The sequence below is a fragment of the Zonotrichia leucophrys genome, chromosome 1, assembly GCF_028769735.1.
Source record: "Zonotrichia leucophrys gambelii isolate GWCS_2022_RI chromosome 1, RI_Zleu_2.0, whole genome shotgun sequence".
Taxonomy (NCBI): Eukaryota; Metazoa; Chordata; class Aves; order Passeriformes; family Passerellidae; genus Zonotrichia; species Zonotrichia leucophrys.
Genome location: NC_088169.1, coordinates 85,527,894 through 85,553,969, shown reverse-complemented (window position 1 = coordinate 85,553,969; position 26,076 = coordinate 85,527,894). Strand labels below are relative to the sequence as shown.

Sequence of the window (26,076 nt, the reverse complement as noted above, 5' to 3'; positions counted from 1 at the left end):
GTAGCAATTCCTGGGATATGCTGACAGCAACACAAACGTTACTGGGGCCTTGAAACTCTAATCAGCTTCACAACACTGTGGCTGAGCTGCAAATGCTGTGCCTTGCAACAGCAACCCATGGTCACAGTGGTGGATGATTCTCCAACTGCTGCTACAGCACTGCAAGATAGTTTTTGAAAAGGCAGGATAAAAAAGGAGACAGTGGATAAATATATAAATAAAACCTGAGGAAGAAGACAGTCTGAAGGACTGATGACCAAATAGGGCTGCATGTTGTAACTAGCAAAAGAATGCTTCCAAGTCACGACCTGCATATACACATGTATACATGGCCTGTATAGACACATGTGAAAAAGGAGACAAAGAGGGAAGACAGAAAAGATTAAGATGACAGTGGAAATGGGAAAACAACCAACCTGGACAGTAGAAAGAGTGTTGTTCATGAAAAAAGATACCCCTGCACAAAGGTCATGGGTTAAGAGCAGAAGTGGTAAATGTAAATTATAGATATGTAGACTTGGTAAGAATACCCTCATTCCCATAGGGCAGTGAGAAACTAAGGTCTGATAGAAAAAGGATACTTAAGAAAAAGCTCTAGGTTCTCTCTTGACTCTGACAATGCCTCTGCCAATATGAAGCTGTGAACAAGCTATTTCAAAATTGTGAGCCTCAAGTCTGCTTTGCTTAAAAGATAACTGTGACTGGAACAACAACCAGTTTATAGACATTATTTATGTTCAGACATAATTGTGAAAGTACCTTGCAGTTGTGGAATATAAGTATCACAACAGCACTTGAATAAATTTTATCATTATCCATTTTGGAAATAGGGAAAGTAAGACAGAAGAAATGTAAAATCAGAAGTCTGGCATCCATGCACATGTTCAAATCAATAGTTCGGGGCTCTTTTTTAGACTGGCTGCCTGATGCAGAGCAGTTCATTGCAATAGTGTGGAAACAGGATTTCCCCTAAAGTGGGATTACTGTACTATCCTAAAAAAAAAGCCAAGAATGTAAAATAGGAATTTCTGTCAATCTAATTAAATTTATCATTGCCTTAAAATGCTTCTTTCTTAGCACTGTCAACACCCATTGCCTCCTGTAGAAGCTAAACTAGCTTGGGCTCCAGCAGCAAGCTTCTCCTCAGTGCTCCAACAGCTTGCTGGCCTCAGTGACCCCAAAAGCCAGTGCTTCATGTCCCCATTTATCTGAGAGCCAACATGAACTCTACCTTGCTGCAACCAGCATCCTGGCTCTCCTGTGGGCAGTTCTGAGCACTCTTATCTGCTCAGAATCTTTTCGTAGATTTTTCCTACTGTGGTGGACTGAATACCACAGACAGAACAGCAAAATATAGCTAAAGCAGGAGATAAGTGTTCCTTTGCATGTGCTTCAAAGCAAGAGCACTCCTGTGGTTTTCTGCCCCCCACCACACCCTGAAGCTTCAGAGCTGGTTCAGGGCCAAACCTGGCCTAAAAACCCTGTTCTCAATCGGTTTTTTGGGTGTGGGCATAAAAATTGCCCACGGAGATGAACAAAAGGGAAGGCAACAGGTCAAGTGTGTTTCTGACATTGCCTCATTCTGGTAATTTCCCCAACAAGACTTCCATAGAACTGCTGAAGAGAGCCCAGAGGAGGCCACAAAGATGATTAGAGAGATGGAACCCCTCTCCTGTGACAGAGGTTGTTCAGCTTGGAGAAGGCTTCTGGAAGATCTTAGAGCTCCTTCCAGTTCTTAAGTGGGCTACAAGAGAATTGGAGAGAGACTTTTGACAAGAGTATGGAATGACAGGACAAGGTAGAATTGCTTTAAAATAAAAGAAGTGAGATTATGATCAGATATTAGGAAGAAATTCTTTACTATGAGGCAGTGAGGCATGGTCACAGGCTACCCAAAGAAGTTGTGAATGTCCCATCCCTGAAAATGTTCAGGGCCAGGTTGGATGGGGCTTGGAAACTGATCAAATGGAAGGTGCCCCTGCCCATGCCAGGGGCATTGAAACTACAAGATCTTTAATATCCCTTCCAACCCCAGTCACTCTGTGATTCTGCAATTCCAGGCTGCTAAAATACAGTGTGTGACTAAGCCTGCTCTTCATGCAAAGGTACAGTGGAAAGACACTGGACAGGCTGCTAAACTAAGACCCCAATTATGAGCACCAGGATATAATTTCTAATAAGGCAGGATGCAAATGGCCTCTCTCTGCCTTGCCACTCTTTGCAGGCCCAGACACCCGTCATTTTGTACACACACACTGGGGACCACCTGTCCTAATGACACAGATGATAAAAACACTGAGCTCAGGTAATGTGCATTAACAAGGTTTTATCTGCTGCAAACAAATGGCACTTTCTCATCCTTTTAGCATTTTAAAAAGATATTTTGTAAAATCCATGAGCTTGTTTTAACAGCATTAAATAAAGAAAAGATCTGGAGAAGCATCTATCTATCCTTCCATCCATCCATCCATCATTAGATGTAATTTAATACTTAATGACATTTGTGATCATCATGCTATGCTTGTAATTGAAAATGAATAATTGAAATTCCAATTACCACAGGGGTCAGTGTAAGGGGAATTCATATAGTAACTTGCTAGGCAATAGCCTAAATTTGCAGTCATGTTAGGACTGCAAACAATGTGTCTCATTCTTCAATTATTTATTGGGAAATGTCGTCTTAATTTCGCTTAGCTATTTCTGTGAACACTCAGGGCATTGTCCTGAAAGGCAGAAAATCTAGACTTCCTCATGCTCATTCAGCATCTAGCTAGAGAGTCCTGGATCAGCACTCCTGTGGGGCTCCCTGTTGGCATCTGTCCTTACCAGAGCAGCTGAAGGTACCACCAGCAGACTAAGTGCACTTCAATACAGACCACACATCTGTCAGCATGAGGGAAACGGCAAGAAAGCACAGAACTGCACAAGACCAAGAATACAGGATACCAGTGCAGTTAGCCTTAAATAATCGATCTTGGGCCTCAAACAACATCCAGTGGCAAATCATCAACATAACAAAAGAGGCTCATTTTCAGGCTATTAGCTGCTTGCAGTACAAGGAACTTTTCTGGCTTTCTCAGAAATCTGATCCCCTAATGACTGCAGAAAGGGCAACAGGACAGAAAATAATTACAGTCTGTCAGACAGTCTGGCATTCAACCTTCCACATGGTCCAGCAGACGGTGTCAAAGATTTGACCTCAAGGGGGTTTAAAGCACATTGTCAGAAAATACTCATCTAAATGGTCTACAGAGCATCCTACAGCTGATCAATGTCTTAAGTGAGCAATACTTAGCAGATGAAATGTGTTTGATTAGTACATCTAACCCATGATTGACTGGTTTTCTAAATAATTAATTGCCTTGTTCGTGGGGGAGCAAAATAAAACTTTAATAAGTGACAAGGATCTCAGTTTCTCTGTAGCAGGCTACAAGAATGCTAGCCCTGCTTTTCACTGGTCGGCTTTAAGTACACATATGAAACCACTTGTATATTTAGAGCCAGAGTTGTAGAATTTCAATGCTTTCCTAATACCCAAAAATGTGGCTTAGTGGAAATTTCTCTCCAACTTGCTTCAATGCCAGGAATTCTATATATTCCTTTAACATGTCTTTCAATCCATCTGATCTTTCCAGAAAGATATGACCGGTTTGGATATTAAACTCTGAACACGTGACTTCAAAAAAAGGAATGAATACAATAAATTATATATTCATATTGGGGTTTTGATTAGACTGCTGATCAATTTACACTGGATCTCTGTGTACAGGCAAGGCTCTCTCGGCTTCTCTTTGAACCAGCAGAAGCAGGCATCTCCAGAAGGCAACTTACTAGAACAGGTCATGGAAGGCAAATAGAATCATGGAATGGCTAAGGTTGGGAAAGATCTCTGAGGTCAGAGTCTACTTGTTAGGCCAGCACTGTCAAGTCTACCACTAACCCATATCCCCAGGTGTCATATCCACATGCCTTTTGAATACTTCCAGGTATGATGATTCCACCACTCACCTGGGCAGAAGATTCAAATGTATGAAACTGATCTCATCTGCCTTAAGACACAGATCTTTCAAGTGCCCAGATTTGTGAAGTGATTCCTACCCAGTGTGTTAGGCTCTATGTATTTTGATCAAAAAACTGCAGAGTGCTTCTGACATCCCACTGCAGATTCAGGTTCACAGGTAGAAGGAGACATGCAACCTGTGATAACCAGCTCCAGTCAGAAGTTATATATATATAGTCCTTTGTTAATTAAATCTGGAAGGACTGATGATTTCAGCAAGTACAGCCTGGTTTGAAATGCAACTAGCAGGACTGAAATGATTTCCATTTCTTCTACAGAGATACCAGGATGAAGGGCAAGAGATAATCATATCACAGTCTGGTGATAATGGCCCTCTGGCCTTGTCCAATAAAAGCAAGTATCACTTTTTTACTAGAAAGAAAAGGGAAAGGAAGTCTTTGACAGAATTATCTGGAAAAGGCTCATCTCAGTTCCAACCTCAGTCCATTGCACTCTCCCACCAAGACTAGATTCATCTTTGCAGCAAATAAATATTTCCTAAATATTCCAAAATATTTGTACTTCAGGACATTACATTTGTGCTTTTCCCTATGTGGCCCTCCTGTCCTGGTTGGTGTTTCTTGGCAGGACTGGATAATAGGTGCTAAAGGGACCGTCACTCCACTAGGGAACACCCTGTTCCTCTTCATCAAAAAACAAAAATTCATTTTTTGATGAAGAGGAACATGCCTCTCAAAATTCAACCAACATCCTTTCCTCTTTGCTGCAGAAATGCCACCGCAGGAGACAAGAGCATTGCCAAGCCAAGTGCTAGTTAGTCTTCCATACTGAGCCAGCCACTTCCCCTGCAGGTCCATGGCATCAAAGAAGTTTTTCTATATTGCAATTTGAACTTGGAAATCTCTTGTTGTATAAATAGTAAAGTGTTAAAATTATCTTCGTGTTGTTTGAGCCTGTGCCTTTTTGGGTCAATACTACCACAGTGCCATCCAGGTCACAATATTGTTATTAGTGTCAGATTTATAAGGACCATCAGTGGGTGAAGTGTCCTTAGAGAGGCTTTTTAAACAAACGTGATTTCAGCTTATGGAACCAGACCATCATTATGTCTCTCACCAACCAAAGAATGTGTGTTTACACAAGAGGAGACCACGGGTCAGAGGCAGAGAGCAGAAGCACAGACAGTGCAAATCAATATTTTTAGATAGTTTACTGTTAAATAAACTGTAAGACCAGGCCCAGCTGGTTTGCATCAGCTTCACCACTCTTAGTATCAATGGAAAAAGGACTGTTTACTTGTATCACAGTTATGGATCTCGGCGCAGTCATCTCAACAAGCTGCTGCCTGGAAAACCTCACATCTTCTCTAATTAGCAAGTCATTGAGAATGTGGAAGAGGTATACAGCTTCTTGGCTTACAAATAAAGCAATTAAAGAGCAATTTAGACATCAGAGTAAGGTCAAATATTTAACTTCTAAGAGCCTTTGAGTAATCAGGAACTGCTGGGTGTCAAACAAGTCATGGGATTGGAATGACCTGATCAAGAAAAGCAGTGCTTTCCTCTCCTGATGCTCAACCCAGGGTTTTGTCTTCTGGCTGCAAAGTCCCATCCCTCGTGTGCACAGCAAAGGCCAAAAGGCAAAAAGCTTGCCAGCAAAGAAACAGAAACAGATGCCAGTCTGTTAGCTGACAAATCTAGGAAATTTTCTCTTATTTTGCTGCAAGGTTGGCTGTAATGACATGGTGGGATGGAGGAGTGGCCTTTGCTCTGCTGCAGAGGGCAAAAGGATTTTGAGTCCAGTCACAAGAAATGTCAGGCAGAATAAATTTGCTGCTTGGCTTAGCAGTGACAGCATCAGGTTTTTCACCTGTTTCCTTGTGAGTCATGTCCAACTTTTGAACATGCATTTCCTGTGTATCCAACACAGCCTGAGGTGGGAACTAATGAGAGGCCTGGTTTTGACATGTGTTGATGTACATAGCACAGTTGCCTAGCACAGGTGCTGGCTTGCACATATTTCTGCTCACTGCATTTGTAAGTCAATGGGAGCTCTGGCTCTGTTCCTCATGTGGAGGTCTCCGCTCCAGTCTCTGAATTCTCCCAATACTCAGGACAACTTTCATGAATACATTAAATACCTTTAGATCATCTACATTCTGTGAGAATTACTATAAATGTTGTCTGATAACAAAGCTAAAGAATTACAAAAATTTGACTTCTTTTAACCAGTGAAGATTACAATGAGATTTCTTTTTGCCTCTGAGCTGTCACGCCTGCTTCCTCCCTTCTGAACTTTCACACACTATTTTTTAAGGTTTAACCTTTAATTTACTTTTTTTCTTATTGAAATAGACAGAAAATGCTTTTTCATTATTTACCTATTAAGTGACAGAAACGCAAAGGAACAATCAAGTTACCTAAAGGCTAAAAAATAGAAATATTTCATTTTCTTTGAAAGGCAAAAAACTTTTTAAATTGTCTTTTAAATCATCTTTTAAATCATAACGGTAAATGTTGATTGAAAAACTCAATTCCATGTCACTCCAATGGGCATTTGATTAAAGTCTAATCTAGCCAGGATATGTGTGTGATGGCTGCTTTTTTTACTATTATTATTAACAGAAAATATTTATACTATAGTAGAATATAAAATTACGCATGAAAATTTGTATTATTACTACTTCAATTCTGCTTCACTAAGTATTCTTCTTATCCATGTGTAAGTAGATGTAGTATTACATCACTTCATTAAATTTAATAATCAAACTTTATTTCCCAGCCAACATCTCATTGACTGTTGCTTTGCTGACTTTTTGTCACTGCTGTCTTCATTGTCTTTTGATTTTCCAATATTCCCTATATATTTTCAGTGCAGCATTCCCATACACAGGACCTCATTATGAGGTCATTACAATCAGCACCGGCTCGTCATGAAGATAAACTTTGCCTCAGATTTAAAATGAAGTAATAGCATATTTCACTGCAAAATAAAAACATCACCCACTATCATTATGAGTAATGCATACTACAGCCATTGGTTATGCTGCTGAAGGGGTTTTGCAAGACTCTGGCTTTGTTTGCCTTTTTGATTCACAGGTTGAATCCCAAAAAAACAAAAAGGACCAACTATATCTTGGACTGATTTGAGGGAGCTTGCTTACTGTTTTCCCTTTCACAAGAAAGGCAGCTGCAAAGCTTAACAAGAAAGAAAAAAAACAAACCACAGAATGGGATCAACCGAAACATTTTGCTTGGACAGATATATCATATTTTCCTTTGTGGAGGCTGGATTCTACCTTGATTCCCTAGCATTTTTATTTATTTAGGCCAGCAGGCTTAAACCAACAGTTTTTAATAAGCCACTGAAATATTTTATGTCAATGTTTTTCTAGTTTTCTTTTCTTTTCTCTGGGGGAGAGTACTGTTAAAATGTATGGATGTCCTATACAACAAACAAACTATCCGAAATGGTGTATGCATGACCATTAACCAAAAGATCAGAGCATATCATCAGCAAGGAATTAAGGCTCACACACACTTAGTACAAATTTGTTCTAGCTGGCAAAGAAAGGATGAACTTAAAGTAAGAGCTGTCTTCTGAAACTTCCTCTGTATTGTCATTGTCAAGATTTACTTTCTGTGACCTCTCTTATGGATTTTCCACTACAGCAAGATCTTCTGCATCATGTCTAAAAGTCTATTAATTTTTTTTTCTTTGCTACCCATCAAAACCACGCATAAAATTTAATCACAGCTGTCTCCAGAAAGAGGGCAGAGGAAGTCACTAAAGAGAGGATGTCCCCTTGACACTGCCCACATTTATGGCTTTAAAACTGCAATGATTTGGTTTATCTTACCTTGAGTTTCCTAGGTTGGCCAGCCCTTCTCAACCTCAGTAACCCTCTCTTTGTTCATCCAAGACATGGACAATGGTACCTTGTACGGTTCCTTACTCTTTTTTGCAGAAACATACTGATCTAGTTCCTTACTCTTTTTTGCAGAAACATACTGATCTAAACTCTCACAACAGAAATAGATTTAGGTTCAAACCTTGCTCTGCAAAAAGAGGTGAGACAGGGTTTCTGCTAACACAGGACCTTACTCCTTCTCTATTAACTGATCTTAGAACCAATTTAAAGGCTGTTTGGAAGGGAATGCTCTTTTTCCTCCTTGTTGAAGTTTTTCCCCTTTGCAGGCAAGAACACCAGACAGCCAAGCTACTAGCAAAAATGGCATCATCACCATATGGCTGCACAGTTAGGACATTAATCTCCAGCCCCGATTTTTCATCCAAGAAGAGTGTCTCTTCTGCACAGTGGAGCAATTTCAGCATGAGTGACAGAGAAAGATCCCATGCAGATAGGAAGGAAAATCATATCATTTTAGTCATCCTCAGTCTCTGTCCAAACTTGTCACCCTGGGCTGCTTTTTATTCCCCAGAGAGAAGCAGAGAATTTTAGGCATATATGATGTGGTTTTATTTTAGGTGTGTCTTCTCTTTCAACCTGAATGTGCTTGTTTCTCTCCACTGACTTAAAAAACCAGTCTGTGATGACTGTCTCAGCTGTGAATATTTACATTTGATCAGATGTACCTAATACCAGTCTGGGTTTCTGTTATCCTCCTTTCCAAAATAAACTTGCATTTTGTTAAGAAATGTCTTTCATACTATCTTAAAACAAAACTTTTATAAAACCCAGAATGAAAAAAAAATCAAATTAAACCCTCCTGGTTTTAGACATTCATGTCCTAGAATAGACCCTGATATGTAACCACCACTGTTTGGGCAGCCAGAGGGAGAAACAGACTATAAACAAAACTGAAACAGATTTTATTGATTTTTCCCCATGCAAGCTAAGCCCCATGCAAAATCAAAATCAAACACAGAATACCAATAACTAACAACAAGTCAAGTGCATTTTCAAATTAGTTCCCTCTCCATGGTCTAAGGCAGTAAGTCAGATTAAGAAAAATACCTGCAAGTTATGATTTGAAGTGGATTATGTCCACTTAAGGATTCATTTCAATAGGTTTTCATGCTGATGACCTTGAAAGAATAAAGGAATTTACATTATCCAAAAGCTGTTAACCATGCACAGTTCTCTACTGTCTTTGCATCATAAAGCTAAAATGATTTCTCTCATAGAAAAAAAGCTACCATGGGACTTGTACTCTTACTCCAACATCTAACCCCTTTTATCTAAGCTCTGTATACACTTTTCCAGCTTACAGAGCTATGGTACCCCATGACATGACAACTCTGGCACCAAGAAGAGACTCACAATTAGGGTTTAATCAAGCAAGACTCGTCCAAAGTCGAGAGCAGGTCATAGATATACAAGGAGACACTTACTGTGAACATGCACAGGGTAGGATTTATCCCTCATTAAATTCTGGATATTGACTATACCTTCACATAAGCTAGCCATGCACAAATCCTCTGGTTGTTGATCTGATACCACTAGCTCCTTCCAGCTGGGATGAAACCCAGCCTGGGAGTGCATCTTAGAATAGAGTCAGGCTAATACAGCTCCTGAGCTCCTGCATCACAACTGTCCTGTTCTTCTAAAATGTCCTCTCTGTGCACAGAGATGCTTGTACTGGGGTGACTTCCTTGTCATGAACTGGCTTGCTGAAGAATGCCTGACACCAAATAGTTCAAATTGCTATAAAGACACATCTGTGAAATACAGATCCCTCCAAAACTGTGTGGATGGAGAACTTCTGAAATATTTCATTACAGTCCCACACTCTTCATACTGTCTGGGGTGCTTTATGTATCTTGCATTTTAAATTCCCTGGACTTTTTCTCACAAATAAACATCCTAAAGGAAGGAAAATTCAATTTACAATTGGTCAGGTTCAAAAGTCACTGCAATTGAATAATAATTTGCCGTGAAGTATGGATGTGAGTCCTCATGCTTGCCTCTTGACCTGAAAGGATACGGCTAGTGAAAATGTCTAGCACATAATTACTGTGAGGCTAACCCTAAGGCTTGGCTATTATTCACAGGTCAATCTCTCTAAGATAATTCCCAGGATAATATTACTGAAGAAAACACTCCCCCTGCATAATGCAACACCTGTCTCTGTTTTGAGACTGGGGATAGAGATGGGGGGGTTGAGCTTTACCTGTTTTTCTATCTTTTCATTAAGGTTTCCTATAGGGCAGGGGATGAAAGCAGTGAAAGGGGGGAGTAAAGAAAAAGTCACTTTGCAACAGTGAACCTGCGGTGATTTTATATTCATTACTAGGTCTATAACCAATCATAGAATGTGTACAGATGAGGAAGATACAAATTCCCAGATTGTGCAACAGGATCAGGTGCTGCAATTGGAGAATGGAAGGGGACTGGTTTCAATACACAAAGTATTTGTAAGCCCAAGAAACACTAACAAAAGGGCCTTGTCAGAGCATATAATCCTTTTCTGGGCACTGGATTATGCACACCTCACATCATTAGTAAGAACTCATCTTTTCAAGTCTTGACAACACTATAAAGAAATTGGTGGGCTTCTATTTTGACTGCCAGCAAACCACGTCTCTTTATTGAATTCTACTGCAGATGACGAAGAAGAAAAATAAACATGGTGAAAAGTGATCTCAGAAGATCACTTAAAATCATTATTAGGTCTTTTTTTTTTCAATATACTTCCAGGACCGAGGGGGAAGAGCCATGGAATTGTATCATTTAGGTTTGGAAAAGATCTCTAAAATGACTGAGTACAGCTATTGTTAACCCAGCAGTGCCGAGTCCACCACCAAACCATGCCCCCAAGCACCACACCAAGCGTACAGTTTTGTGCACATTTGTGTCACAGCACATATCTACAGGCAGGTATGCACCATATTTCAGGCAAGGGCAGGATGGTCCCTGGACTTCTACAGCACTGCAAGGTATGTGAGCATGGGACAGATCAGGTCATAATCATGAGCTGGGGTGAGCCCAACCTGCTTTATTTCCCATCACAGAAACCTAGTAAAAGATCTCTAGAGGTCATCTAGATCCTCCCCTTGCCCCGAGGCAGGGTAAACTAGAGGGAGGTCATGCCTGACAGCCGTTTGTTTTACTTGTTCTCAGAGTGATGGAAACTTCACAATCACTGCAGATAATCTGTGCCTAGTCTTAAGTGTCCTCATCACCAAAAGTCTTCCCTTCCCAAGGTTAGAAATCCACCCTTGCTATTGGAAGACAAGAAGAAGGAAAGAGCAACAACAGGAAAATGCACAAGAGGGGAAAAAAATCTAAGGGAGAAAAAGAAGAATAAAAGAATAAAACCTACAGGGGTCCATGGATTGATTTGCATAAGTTCAAAATTTTGCAACTGTGAAAGCAGTGCTGAAGGGGAAGTCTAGTTGTCCCAGTGCCAACAGTACGAATAATAATTAATAATTATGCATCTGGTCAAAGGACAATGGTACAGTAAGGTTACATGATTAGTCTGATCAGCAACATAGAGGAGTGATGGGAAAAGGTATGCAAGGGTCCTAATTAATGCCACTTTAAATGCTATTAATAATGTATGATTAACTACTAAATATTAATCTCTTTCATTACCTTCTTTTACTTTGCCATACTGCATAGCAGGCAAAAACATCTCTGCCTATGACAGTATATCTGTAAAACTTGTTGGTAGGTTTATCAACCCTGTGTTGAGCAACACAAGTCCTGATGTTCAGATTTTAATTTTTACAGATCTCTTCAATTCCACTTGTGTTAATTATGCCTTTTAGCACTTTAGCTGAAAGAACTGGGAGTATCTTAATTACTTACTATACTCATTAGTATTTTTTGTATTGTTGATTGTTTTGCTTCCAATAATTTTAGAAAATACAGTTGAATGAACTGCTTTGTTCTAGAATAGCAACACAGCATGGAACAACTCCAAAAGATAGGTTTTAAATTGGAAACACTTGCAAAAGAGGAAACCAGCTATCAGTCTCGAGTTACTACTACTGTAACTGGAAACAACTTTACAACTACATTTGTATAATTCATATTATTTTGCCAACACTTTGAAGTTACACTTTCTTCCCTCATTTCTTAAGTCAGCAAGAAACGGTTATTAAAGGCACCTTTTTAAAAAAATGAAACTGTCAAGATGTGGCTTTGAAATCTTTGAAAAGACGTCTGTAATGTATAATGTGCTATAAGCACATCTATTAAATCACAGCTCTTGTGGTTCTAACACAGAAATACCAGAAAAGAATTCTTTTCTTATAGGGTCAGTAGCTACACAATAATGGGAAACACTTGGACTGAAAGACAAAAGTTGGCTAAAGTAAGCTCCTTCCCATCTGCTTGTTATCAGCAGTTGTAGGAGCAGAGCAGGTGACCCATAAATATATCTATTTTTTTAAACTGACAGGCTTTTGTTTGGGACTGTGTGACAATGAAGGGCCTTATTTTAATTTATAGATATTTTCCAGGAATTCAAAATTAAACAGCAGGTCTTAGTAAAGAAAAGAGCAGTGGTAGGAGATACTGAAATTATTTTCCCAAGTTAGAATTAAGAAAAATGTTGAAAAAAATTAAGTCCTCAGAATTTGCCATGCATTTGCTAGAAAACAGAAGCAGTCTGAAATCAATAGGAAATTGATCAATTAACTTGCCCTGTCCCAAGTAAATGAAATGCCAAGAAAAGTAAAAGTACTGGAAAAGACATGAAGAGAAAAACTTTGGGTGCACAAATAAATCCACGAGGAGAAGACAGACATCGAAGTACACTCTATTTAGTATTGAAAGGCACAAATCAAGACTGAAAGGCAAAGCTGAACACATTCATACTAGAAAAAAGTGTGAATTAAATATTAATAGTGAACACACGTGACCACTAAAGCACAGTTGTGTGATGGGATCTCAGTCTCTTATCATGCTCAGTGCATCTTCAGAAGGTAAGAGTTGTCCACAGAAGTTGCTAGGCTCCAGCTGGGAATGAATGAAATTCCATCACCTCCATTAAATGGGAGGTCAAGGTGGAAAAGCTAGTGGTGTCTTTGACCTCAAAAATCTTTGAAATTATGAAACCATTAAATTAGGTTACTGATCTAATTGTCCGGGTCACTTGGAATTGTGGGGATTTTATTCAGGCTTTTAATTTAATATATGACTTACCATAGTTGAGATAGATTCAATAATTAACCTTTAGTTATTTTTCAAGACACACCCTCTCTAAAAACAAGGGATTTTTGCAGATTGTAAGTGCTGGTTGGCATTAAGTAACTACAATTTGAAAAAAAACCCTTCAAAATCCCTTAAAGCCATTCTCTGTACTGCATCCTCTTTTAAATATTTTGTCATCAAGAACATTACTGAATTGCTAAAGCAATTAAATATTTGTTAATTAGCAATAAAGAAAAATCAACTTATGTAATTATAACTGAATTAAAAACAATGGAATTAATTATTAATACTAAAGATTGGCATTCTTCCCAGAGCTGTAAGTTTAATTTTACTTGTCTTTTTAAAGCTAAATTCAATCTGTGCAATACATCCAGTGAAATTATTGATGCTTGTTTTGTATCCAAGCATTTTGTAGAAGAAGGAAATGTGGAGCACTCCTGCAGCTATATGCCTTGTGTCCTAACTCAGTGAAAACAGTGCTTCAAATTTCTTTAAAATTCAGTTTTCAGGACAGATGTTTCTCAATAACAAAGGAAAAATTAAATCAAATTTTTAAGGAACCTCCAAGAGTCCAGACATGACATTATATTCGTAAATAATCTACTAAACTATTAAGGCAAAACTGCTGCAAGTAAGCTTTTCCACTTAAATAAAAGTAAAAGCACGCTGTAAAATTAAGACTAAGATATTGAGTTACCCAGGGAAATGGACACATAACCAAGCCTTCCAGAGTTCAAGAAGCATTTTGACAATGTTATCAGTCACAATGTATAATTCTTGGGGTTGTCCTGTGCAGGACCAATGTTTTAGTCCGTCCCATCAAATAGACTTTGAAGTCAAACATGGTCCTAATCACCCTATTTTTCATGATTGTCTAGGCCAATTCCCCTCTGAGAATTATCTGTCACTGTGAATTGAAGGTGTGATTAGAATAACAAGTATAGAGTCTGCTTGGTATTACTCCATGATGGAGTAGCAACTGATTTGTCAATATTCCCTTCTTGTGCTGGTCTGGTACTCATTTTAGCGCACATGTAGAACAAAAAGTTAGAGAAGGCCAACAAAACATCTCTTTCTTTGGAACAAAGAGTCATTACTATGAACCAAGAGTGCCGAGGCTGATGCATGTGTCTCTACAACTCAGCCATCAGCCTGAACACCCTTCCCACAGTACTACTGGTATTTCCTCAGGGATCAGTTTCTATCACCAGTACAGTGCCAGTACTGCTTCCACACTTTCCTAAAGGAACATCTGCAAGCAACTGAAGGAGCACAGTGTTGGCTCCAAGGAGTTGTGATTAGTCAGTGTCCAGGAGAAAAGGTCAAGGATATGAACTGCCAGGCTTAACACAGGTTTAAGATAATGGGAGCCTGTTAAACAGAAGGTGAAAGTAGGTTTCTTCATCTTGATGTAATCCATATGCTCATTTATTGAAAAGCAGCTTCAGAACTTAGGTAGAAATTCAGCTCCTCTCTTCCCTCAGCCCCCTAACTATGCTCCCACAGTTCCTACCATTTCAGCTCTGCTCTTGCTCTACCTGCTGTTTCCCTCTTGTTTCCCTTCACTCTTACCCCTCTTTTCTGTGCTGTCCCTCCTGCTCAGATGTATTTTTTCATTTTTTATTTTACAAATTAATCTCTCTCAGGTCTGCCCTCATCATTTTTCGATGGCCAGCAGTACTGTGGATCTGGTGCCTTTCACTTTTTCCCTGCCTATCAGCAACATTAAGGCATGAAGCTTGATAAAATAAAACCAAACCTGCTGACAGGCCTGGCCAAGCAGTGGTTTCATACAATTAAATACTTACTCAGATTCAGATTTGTTATAGCTTGCAACCAGTCAAATCCAAATGCCACTTTGTCCTTTTCACAGTTATGCCATACTCTCCTTAACACCAGCAGAACAGGCATGTGGCTGTATGTATTTCCATGGCAAAATACATGCTGCCTTGCTACAAGTATATTAGTCTCTCTCTAGTGACCATGTGTTCTAATGTAGCCCAAATATTCATCTTGAATCCTGAAAGAACTTTGGGGGTTTTTTGGGTTGGCTTTTTTTTTTAGCAAAACAATTATACATCTGTCGTTTTAAATGATTTTAAAATGGATATGGAGCTAAAGCTCCCTGATGAGATTACAGGACTGTGTCATACCATCATTGCCTTCTTTCCTGAACTGTGCAGACCCACTATTGCAGGCTTTAAAAAGCCAAGACCATACTTCTTTACCTATATACCTTGGTCATTTTTAAGGGCAGTTAGTAACCTGTATGGCTATAGTATTGTAGAACTCAGTTTTCAATTAAAATAATTTATGAATTTATGAGCATCAGGATTCTCCGCATCATATTTCCTTTACAACAGGGGAAGAACAGCAGCAGTGAAATAAGGCATACTTATGCTGGTAACCAATTATTCCCATTGGGAAGAGATGTAAGTCTTCACTTACAGCTGTACAATGTAAGTATCACATCTATGAAGGGCAGAGAACCCTCAGTCAAAATGTACTATGGTCTCATCTAGACTTTTCCTAGTCATACCATGAAAGAATGGGCCATTTATTTTATTTATTTTTTTGTTTTCAGATTTTTTTTTTTAATTCAGTTTTTCAGATTAAGTCTGAAAATTAGCAGAAATTGGAAGGGTCACTGTGCAGACACATTGATATTGAAAAGTTGAACATATGAGTGACTAGTAGAGGAAAAAAAAGGTGTTATAGTTTTCACTCTAAAACCAAACAGTATTTTCTAAATATTTTGTGGCAACACTTGATTCAAGCCAGATTTCTTCTCTTGAAAAGTTCTGCCTTCTCAAGCGTCTTCAGCGAAACAGAGCTGATGATGTCCAGTTATCTATCCTTGCTGATACTTAAACCTGATGAAATTTTTAAGTCTTTCCGTGTTCTTTATTTGTATATCTTTTTAAAGGTCTTCTGAAGGCTTCAGATTTATTCACGTCTCCACTCATGCACGAAGAGAAAACACAAAACTCAGAACTGACGAACCTCCCAGCAAAATATCTGTCCATGCCCTCTTATACAACTCTACACTGCAATGGGAACATCCAGGCTTTATGTGCGCTAAAGCCATTGGTCAGTCTGGCTCCCTGGACATCAATACCCCAGCAAAAATTATGCCATCTATCACCACCAGATCCTGAAAAAAGACACCCGTTCAACATCAGTGTCCAATCTCCTGAGTGAAAAAACACATTCAGGGAGTTATTATTATTTCACAAATGTTGTCTATTAACCTGATGGGCTATAATGTTTGAATTTAAAATGAATCCTTCTAACATAGAAAATGCCGTCATCAAAGATACTATTGCACAGGTTAGAAAGAAAATTGTTTTGCTGTGCGTAATAATTCTTCTGCTAAAGATGCTCAGCAATCCTTTGACCTACACAAACTTTCACCTATTGTTACTCAACCAGCATGAGGTACTTAAGGTGGATCTGTATGAACTCCTGTTTAGGTTGTGTACTGATGGTTTGAAAGAGCAGCTAAAGCCAGGTGTGAAGCCATGTGAGGTTGACTGAGTGTGATAAACTATCACAGATGATAAAGGATCAAAGAATGACATAGGTTGGTGAGGAACCTTAAAGAACATCTAGTTCCAGTATGCCTGCCATGGGAAGGGATACATTCCACTACACCAGGTTGTTCTAAGTCCTTCTCAACATGGCCTTGAACACTTCAAGAGATGGGAAATTTTCATAAGAGGTCCTAGATAAGTGCAGTACAACTGATTACAGGAATGCTAGTAAATGTAAACTAACTTAATGTTTCACTCCATAGTGAAATGGAAATAAATGCCAGAGTTACTAGGAAAAATTACTACAGATTTTTATACATGTCCTGAACTTGATTTTTGAGAAGTACTAGGCATATAACTAAAACACTAAAAATTTCAGCTAAAACACTGGGAACTGCCAGAAATATCATCACTATTTAATGGAAAGGGAACATCAAATGTTAAGTATATCCTTATCTTGAGTCTGAATTATTAAAGAGAAAAGGCAAATTAATTTTATGATGATTTTAGAGTTTGCAGTACCTGGCATCTATTTTTAAAACTTACTAGTAAGAGGGTAAATATGATTTCAAAAAGAATCCTCTCAATATACTCTAGAATCGTTTCTGCATATGCCTTTTGAAGCTTTTCTCATTTTTTTTGCCCCTTGCACCTATTAATATAGGCTTTGCAATTTATCTATCTTTATCAGCACAAAAAATGAAGGATTGAAAGAGTTCCACAATATCCTAGTTACGATACCAGCTTGTGATTTGTTTGTGCCTTTCCAGACAGATGTCAGTTAAAAGAAAAAAGGGAAGGGGAGAAGAGGGGGATGGTGGGGGGGGAAGAAACAGCAATAGTAGAGGACTGACTGACAAGTGGTATCATACAAGATTCCCTCAAATATTTTACGAAAAGGACATTGGATTTCATTAAATTCTGTTTTCAAAAGCCATCTCTACTGAAAAGAAGATGACCAGAGGAATTAACTGCTTCTGTCCTTTGGATCACGTACCAAATTCAGAGCTCACCTTCTTGTAGCAGAAGGCCTCCTTCCCACCTGCCCTATCTGCAATAGGAAGATAAGAAGCAGGTGAAAAGGTCTTGCATCCTTATTATATGCAAAGGATAAAGGCATTTTTACAGGGCTGGGTGCCTTTTTAAGAACCAGCTTAAAATACATAATTGCTGTACCTGCTGATACACTGAGGACTGGGCTATCTAGCCACACAGGTGTTGAAAAAAAATACTCAGAAAACTGCTTCAAAGATCTACTTTGCAATATTTGCAGCAAATCTTCTCTCTGTGAAAACCTCCTTAACTATTCTAATAGTATGAAACTTCAAATCTCTCCTATCAGTTGAAGGCCACCCAAGTGCAGTGGAAGTTGATGTAGCAGAAGATCGTGGCTCAGACAATCCTATACTTCACACACCCTTCAGCCTGTAGTTGTGTATGTTTCACTAAAATATGGTGAATTAGGACTCGTGCAGCAGGGTGTGAATTTGGAGAGGCAGGAGAACACCTTTCAAGGGGTATCTTACACAGATATAACAGCTGGAGCCACCAAAAATAGCACAGAGCAGAGTCAGGGAGGAAAATACAGTGTGCAACAGAGCAGTAGCCAAGAAAAGAACAGTTTGACTACTTAGATCCAACTTCAGGAAAACCTGAGAAGAATATCCAATTTAGGAATCATACCTGTAAGGGCTGAAGCGCCTGAAATTGCTCTTCTGGCTCAGTGCAGAGTTACCAGTGAGAACGGCATAGATATAACGGACATTATGGAGCCTTCTTCACAAATCTCAGTCCTGATACACGCACTGGTGATTTCCTGCCTATAGTCCTGCCTTCTTTTAGTCCAGAAACAAGGAGGCAAGTGGAAAAACGTGCTTCCCCCCCTCATGTCATTGGTAGAAAAGGAAGAAGGGATAAAAGGATGGAACTGAGTGGAGATGAGAAAGCTGGAAGCAGATGGTAGGAGAATTCCAGAGTATCTAAGCATTGTCTGTATGACCTATCTGTTGGCTGGCTGTCTTGCTTGATGTTGAAGCAAATCACAGTGGTTTTGGGAGGAAAATTTAATAATGGGAGAAGCCCTTTGGCCCGTATGTTTACTCTTCAGGCAGTCTGGATTTGTCCACTGTGTCCATCATATTGCTGTCAGGAACAGCCTGAGCTGAGGACCCAGAAGGATTAACCTCCTCCTTAACAGGAATATTCTGAAGGGACTGATAACAGCTCCCTTCAGTGCTCATGTACAGCAAGTCCAATGACATGACACATGAAGAGAACCTGTAAGGATGGGAAAGTATCCAGCTAAGAATCTCATTCCACTACTTTACATGGGTATATCTAGTGCAGAAAAGACTAGTGCTAAATCCCTACTACAAAAGTGGTAACTTGGAGAAAGGGAACTTCAGCTAATGCTTAGCTGAAGCTAAATATGAGTGTCAGCAAATTTATCTGACCTCTTCTCACACTGCTTCAAAGGGCTGTCAGAGAAGGTGGCCTTGTCCTTCACTCTTGGAAGCAAATAAACAGAAAAAAACCCTGAGCCACTAAGACATCCAAAGTTACAGAGATGCCTTTGGATGCTGAAAAAATTATCTTTCCAGATTTTAACTTGAACTTTCATCTTTGATGGCCTTTCTTCCTAGAATCACAAAATAATTCAAGTTTGACCAGATATATTAGGTGGATCAAGAACTTGCCCCACTATTTGAAAGTCACCACATGTAGACATTACCCAACTTTTCTGGTCAACCTATTCAAATACCTGATTACCTTTATGTGGAAAACCTTCAAAAAATTTGTTGGCCATTTTTCCTTCTTTAACCACTTTGCACCTATTATACAATTTTTTTTCTCACAGGCTGAAGTTAGTGATAGTGACTTCAAACCTGAAGCTAGCACATTGTCAATCTTTAAATTACTTTAAAAATATTCAGTTTATAAAGCTGGTTTTGGTTTCAAGGAGAACTCTGTGCTTCACTTCACATACTGTAGTTCTTCCAACAGGTTTATGTCCAAGGTAAAAATTACTCCACACATCAGCAAATATGGTTTCTTTTGTCCCAGCTCTAAAAACAAAATCAAATTTATCTGAAAGTTTGCTGGCCTTCTATGCCTTTCCCAAATCCTGATAAATTATCATGCAGCAATGCCAACTGTTCATTATAGAAATGATCCATGCCTAATGAAGGAGGTAGTGTACTTTTATATTCCAGGGTACTGGAAATTAATTTGCATAGTGGAGGCTTCAAGGGTCTGAGTATACCTATATCTATTCCCATACTGGGCCCATTTTCTGGAAAGAATACATCATTAACAGAAAAAATATATAATAAAACTACGCATTTGCCAAGGGGTATTTTTATTCTAATGTAAGCCAATCTTATTAATTTCATTGTATAAATGTGTGGCATAGACTGATATAATCTATCAAACCCTTGCAAATCCAGAGTAGATGTAAAATTACTGCAGCTCAGCCCTGTGTTCTCCACACTGGCCACACCACTGCCTTTAACTTCTAACTGCTGAGCAGGACCCAAAACTGCAGTGTGATAACAGAGAGAACAAACCAAGAGGGGTACAATGCGTGAAATAACATGGTCTGGGCACGGTCAGGTAACTATTTGAGATCATCTCCTGTGTTCCCTTTTGCATAACAACAGAGATGAACCCTGACATGGAGCAACAAGTGCTTTATTTTGTAGTGCGTTAATCTGCAATCTGGGTAACTTGAAGGACTGTCAGAAGCATCAGAAAAAAAGTGAATTTCATAGCAGAAACCAAGAAAAACCATGCTAACTAACTGACCATCCCTTAACAAGAGGAATCACAACACTTCCCATAAACTGGCTCAGGGAAGATACTCCTACCTAGACAGAGTCTAGCTTCTACCAGAATTCAGTTAGGTGAAGAGATACTTTGAGAAGCAACAGAACCAAAAATTATCAAGTACTGTATGTTTCCATGAACCCCCCTGAACCCCCTACCTTGTAGAAACAGGTCTTTGAACATAAGAGTCTTTGAGGACATGGCACCAGCAAAGCAATAGCCTTGATTCTGTAGATGCCTTACAGTGGCTCCCTGTGTGTCTCTTATGGAAGCCCTACAAGCACAGTGTGCACCCAAAGATTATTTTTCTTCCAAAGCCCAAACTTGCATGGAATTCTGTTAATTACACGCACCGTGGAAATGTCAGCCTTTACTCCTCTATATATACAGCATTCTTTGTCCTTCACACAATGATTTTGAAGAGCTCTGCAAATATCATTTGATAGAATAATAAAGTATTATTATTGAATCTTTATGTCTCCTGCTGTCCCAGGAGCATTGACCTTGCTTCCCCAATACAAAGGTCTGTCTGCCAGGCTAATCACACTGATATCTGAGTACCTCAGGAGATCCTTATGTGGCAACATTTCTACAGGAACTCAAAACTGGCCAGACATACTGATAATATCCCTGTATTACTCCTGTGCACTTCTGCAAGGTTATAAACCAATTCCAATTTCAAATGTAAATTCCCTTCCTGGTGACATGTGGAGAGATGCATGGTTCAAATAACTCAAACTGTCCCCAGCTGTCAGGGATCCCCATACAGGTAGCAATGGATGCGATTTCCAAGCAGATAGCAACCACAGGAAACTAAGATGAATGAATCCCCCATCCACTCTTTTCCAGCAGATATGTAGTGCTGATAAATGTCCTTGAACCACTAAGTTACTATGGGAATACCCTTTCATTTATGTCCTTCACTTTCATTTGCCAGGACAATGCATTCATGCTGTATCTTTTAGCCATGAACAACCAGATATTAGCTCACCTTCCCGTAAGTTGTTTTTTTCCCCTTGATTTGACGTTGTATAGGCATATCCATAAATATCCATGTGCACAGCAGGGTATATGCAATACATCTGACAGGGCATAGTTACCCCTAGCACAATACCACTTTTTAATACAATTTTGGCTGGTTTCCATAGCTGTCAAAAAGTCTGGGTTAGGTTGATAGGTCTCTTAAAATGTACAATTTCTGGCAATCAAGTGATTTTTTCTTCCTTTAAGAAAGTCCTGATACCTATGAGGAGGGCATTTTCTTTCAGGAATGAGATATTTTGATAGTTGCTGAACAAATTATGATACAAAAGCTTTTATCTACAGTTATGCAGATACTTCAAGGCAGCATCAGCATCCTTTACATATCTGCACAGCTGCAAAAACGTCCAACAGTTTCATTTTTCCACTCAGAAGTTTTTATTTATTTTCTTTTTTGAAACAAAATGCCAGAGCTCTACTATTGCCTCACAACTTTTTATTTGTCCTGAAAAGCCTTGTTTTCTCCCTCTAGTGCAGGGAAGATGCCTAGGCTATGGTTCCTTTTCCTGCAATACCTCTGGGAACCTCAATATGAACAAGGGTTTTGATATCATGGCACTATTGTTACACCAATTTCTACCAATCAACTACAGTCAGAAACCAAAATATTCTTTTAAATACACTTATTTTAATTGAGACCTTTCAAGAACAATCTGCCTGTCACTGGTACAATATGTATGTTTAAAAACTTGCCCGAAGCTGCAAGAATTCAGGGTAGTCTCATTACAATACAAACACAATAATCTGAAATATGTTTTATAACCTGGACTGGGGGAAAAAAACATTTATAAGCTTATGCTTATTGCTTAAAACCAAAGGAGAATCAGTACATTCTTGGGATATAAAGCTACACTCTGAACCCTATCTCAGTAAAAATTCTCCTGTGATGAATTTCAAAACCAGAAGTGTCATAGGACTCAGCCTTGTCCTTACAAGTACATTACAAATCTTGTTAACTGGTTTCTGTAGTTTAAAGTACAGTGTTCCTGGCTTCAAGTTGTAGAAATAAACCCAGTTGTGTTTCTAAGTCTTTATGGCTCATTGAAGTCTTGGTGCATGTAGGAACAATTCAAATTTCTTTCGTTCTCTCTGAAATGTTTTGGGATGGACGCTCATTTGTAAACCTGAAGTACAGCATTCTGCAGCTGACAAGTTCTACTTATTAACTGTTGCACACAAACATTTTTTATGGGAGATAATAGAGATCTAAAAGGCTCCTTATGCAACACCATTAGATGAATCAGAAATAGTATATCCACGTGATATTTTGGTTGCTCTCATTCAAGAAACGTATTGGGAGTCAAGATAAAGTTGTACTTCAATATAGAATTTATTTGGTGGGAAAAAAAGTGTTATCTTTACTTGAACTGGGAGTGTGCAGGAGTAAATAGATGAGTGTTGGTAAGTATTTGGTGAGTCGGAAATGCTGGTAAAGCACAGGGAATGGAGGTTCTGTGGTAAGGAATAAATTATACTAAGTAGTATACAAGCTGCCATGAAATTATATTTAGGTTATTTCTGATACTTCAAATGAACTTCCAGACCAGCATATTAACACTGACAGTATCATTTATTCAAGCTTCAGGAACCAGGGATCATTTCTCATCTTGATTCAATCACTTTGGTTAAACCTCTTCTTAACAACACAGCAAAAAAATGGATTTTCCAAGTGATCACTATTTATTAGACAATAAATTTAAATGACACTGCAAATATAATTTCATGGTTTTTGCTCTTTTCATTTCTTTAAAAAAAACAAGGACGGAGACAAACAGCACTGCTTAAAATATCATGAGAACAATCTTGATTTATCAACTCCCATACAAACCCACATCAAAAGAAAATTATAAATGTCTAAATACCACACCCATGATAGATTAAGAGTTGTACTTCTTTGACTCATCTTTACAAATAAATCTAAAAAGAATGATAGTGTACTTACATATTTCAGATCCTCATCTGTCTATGAAAAGAAAGCACTGAAGTCATGTGTCAGAATAACTCGGGTGGTCTCTTCAATTCCCTTTTTGTGATCACCATCCACAAAAATCAGTGCGCCACTGCAATGGTCCAGCCATCCTCACTACAGAAAAGGAGCCAGGTATTGAGTGTCAGACAAGACTGGCATGGATTTGTAAAGGTTGTTTGTATGGCAGCTGTCAGGATTCTAAGACCCAGATTCCCTCTATCTGCCAGAGTACCTCCGTCAGAAGCCAGGGTATCACATCAGACAGTAACTGGTACCTTTCTCTAATGTCTGTACTGATATGGATAAATGGGTATCTACCTCCATATCTACTGGCTAGCCATGTCCATGCTGCCTCCCCATGCTTTGATTTCCCCAGGAATAATTATAACATGTTCCAGGCTTGTTCCTGCCCAAGATATGCACACCATGCCACTATCCATTGGTGGCTTCACACATTAGATGTGGTCTCAAAGGCTGGATAAGGAGTATATCAAATGTAAGGTGCTCCAAGCTGAATGGAATGAAACTGGACCTAAGTTAGCATGCACACATGTTTAAGCATGAAGAAAGAGGCAGTATGTTTTTCATGTTTAAGCATGAAGAAAGAGGCAGTATGTTTTTCATGGGACAAACTTTCTAACTGCATTTTTTCTTCCTTTTCTGTCTATATTTTATGCTTAATGCTGGTAAGAAAGCATATTTTGTTTTTTTTTTTTAAATATCACTAAAATGCTGTAGGTTTTTGCAGATTATATTGCTTTTTTGGAAGAAATTTAGGAGAGACACTCCTATGTCTGACACCTGGATGAGTCCAACTGTTTTAACACACATCATCAAAATTACCATCTCAGTCCCTTACTGCATATTGCTCAGACACCTTCACTCAGTAATGTCCTGGGCACTTTTTTTAGCAGCTCTATATTTAATGGGGACTTGAAGACAACTCTCAGTTTTAGAGGTACTTGAATCTATATTTACCATGAGACACACTGGGTAATGTCACTCTGTTTAGTGACAACATTCACTAATATAATGTGTGGCACAGCGGAGAAAATGAGCCAGTATATGATCTTGCTAAGGGCCAACAGTTTCTGATAGGTCACAATTAGCATGCCCCTCAGTGTTATCAAAAAATAGCTTGAAAAGTTGTGACTGCAGATGCAAGATGCAGCCCAGCTCAGCTGTCCACATAAAACTGTCCAATGCAACTAGAGATGCCCTCATTTTTCTGACTGTCCTTCAGCTGCTGTCCAGAAAGACATGTGTTTCTTGCAAATCCTGCATCTTCTCTGCCAGTCTCTTAAACAAGCTTGGGCATCTAAAACAGCTTGGGGCACCTCAAATATCTCTAAGTTTATTGTAAAATTAAACTTTGTGCTAAATCACAAGTTATACACTGACAACAGGACTCTGTGATCCCCCCATCTCACTACTGCTACTCCCCATACACAAGCCCAGAACATCACCCCTTTCCACAGGTATTTTCAGGGAATGAGTTGTATAACAAAATACCAAAAATTTTGTGTAGCATGCTACTTATGCACATGTATGCATGCTATATCAGAGCTCATATTTTTCATTCTTTAATTAATATTGCCTTTTTGTAAAAATTTAAGCAGTGGGATTCCAGAAAGCCACTATGTTTTGCTTGCTAGGAGCTGGCATAAATTCCAGTAGAGATAATGCTGTAAATGTTGATCATGTTACAAGTTGGCCCACCTACTGTCACTTCAGGAAGCAGAGGTTTAAATATAAAACTACTATTTTTAACTGAGTTAATATTGGAACTGAAGGAGAAGACGTTCAAGCTGGGGTAAATAGTAGCCTGGCTGATGTAAGTAGCAGTATTTACAGCAGTGAAGCAACTATCAGAAACAGTAACTCTTTACTCCACCAAGAGCTCCACAAATGTATTTATAATTTTATTTGGATAAGGAAAAGAAAAAGTCACAACAGAAAGTTGAGATTATTCAAAGGTATCTCAGAAGTCCTGAAAAAATTCAATGAGAAAATAAATGGAAATATAGAGCATGTGTCCTAGCCCAGTAGACTGCTTCAAATCCCTGAGCTAAAATATGCACATTATATGTGTTTTGTTTACAATGAGCAGTATATTCCAGACATAATTAAAATAAAGAAAATTGTTATTGGATACCTCTGGATGATAAAAAAGGCCCAAACAACCCTTCACCAAACCTCCGAGGTATTAAATAAAAGCAGGTTTTATACCATAAGCATTAATTTATGTTTTCTTGTTGAAGCTGCAGTTCCTAAAGTACTGTACGATTATTATTAAAAATAAGAGCATGACCATCCAATTTTATTACTAAATTGGAAATAGGAAAAATAAAAATAACAAAATGCTCTAATACTTAAAACTCACAATTTTACATACCTTAGTTTATCTAGATTTATTACATATTCTAATATTGGGGATTCTTTTTGGGTCTACTCAATAGAACTTGGCCTTTGTAATACAATATAAACAAAATAGAAAAGTCTAAGAAGTTTAACCCAAGAGAAACCTTACTTCTCAAAAAATCCAACTAAAGGAGCCAAA

At 38.7% G+C, this 26,076-nt stretch overlaps 1 protein-coding gene across 11 annotated transcripts in view; it reads right to left on the bottom strand.

Annotated features, from left to right (window-relative positions):
• TENM4 (teneurin transmembrane protein 4) overlaps positions 1 to 26,076 on the bottom strand; it is a 1,542,144-nt gene that overhangs the window by 473,945 nt on the left and 1,042,123 nt on the right. For all 11 annotated transcript variants that reach the window (XM_064720073.1, XM_064720105.1, XM_064720113.1 and 8 more), the window contains one exon: positions 23,490 to 23,630. The gene's annotated coding sequence lies outside the window, so the exon portion shown is untranslated. The remainder of the gene's footprint in view (positions 1 to 23,489; positions 23,631 to 26,076) is intronic.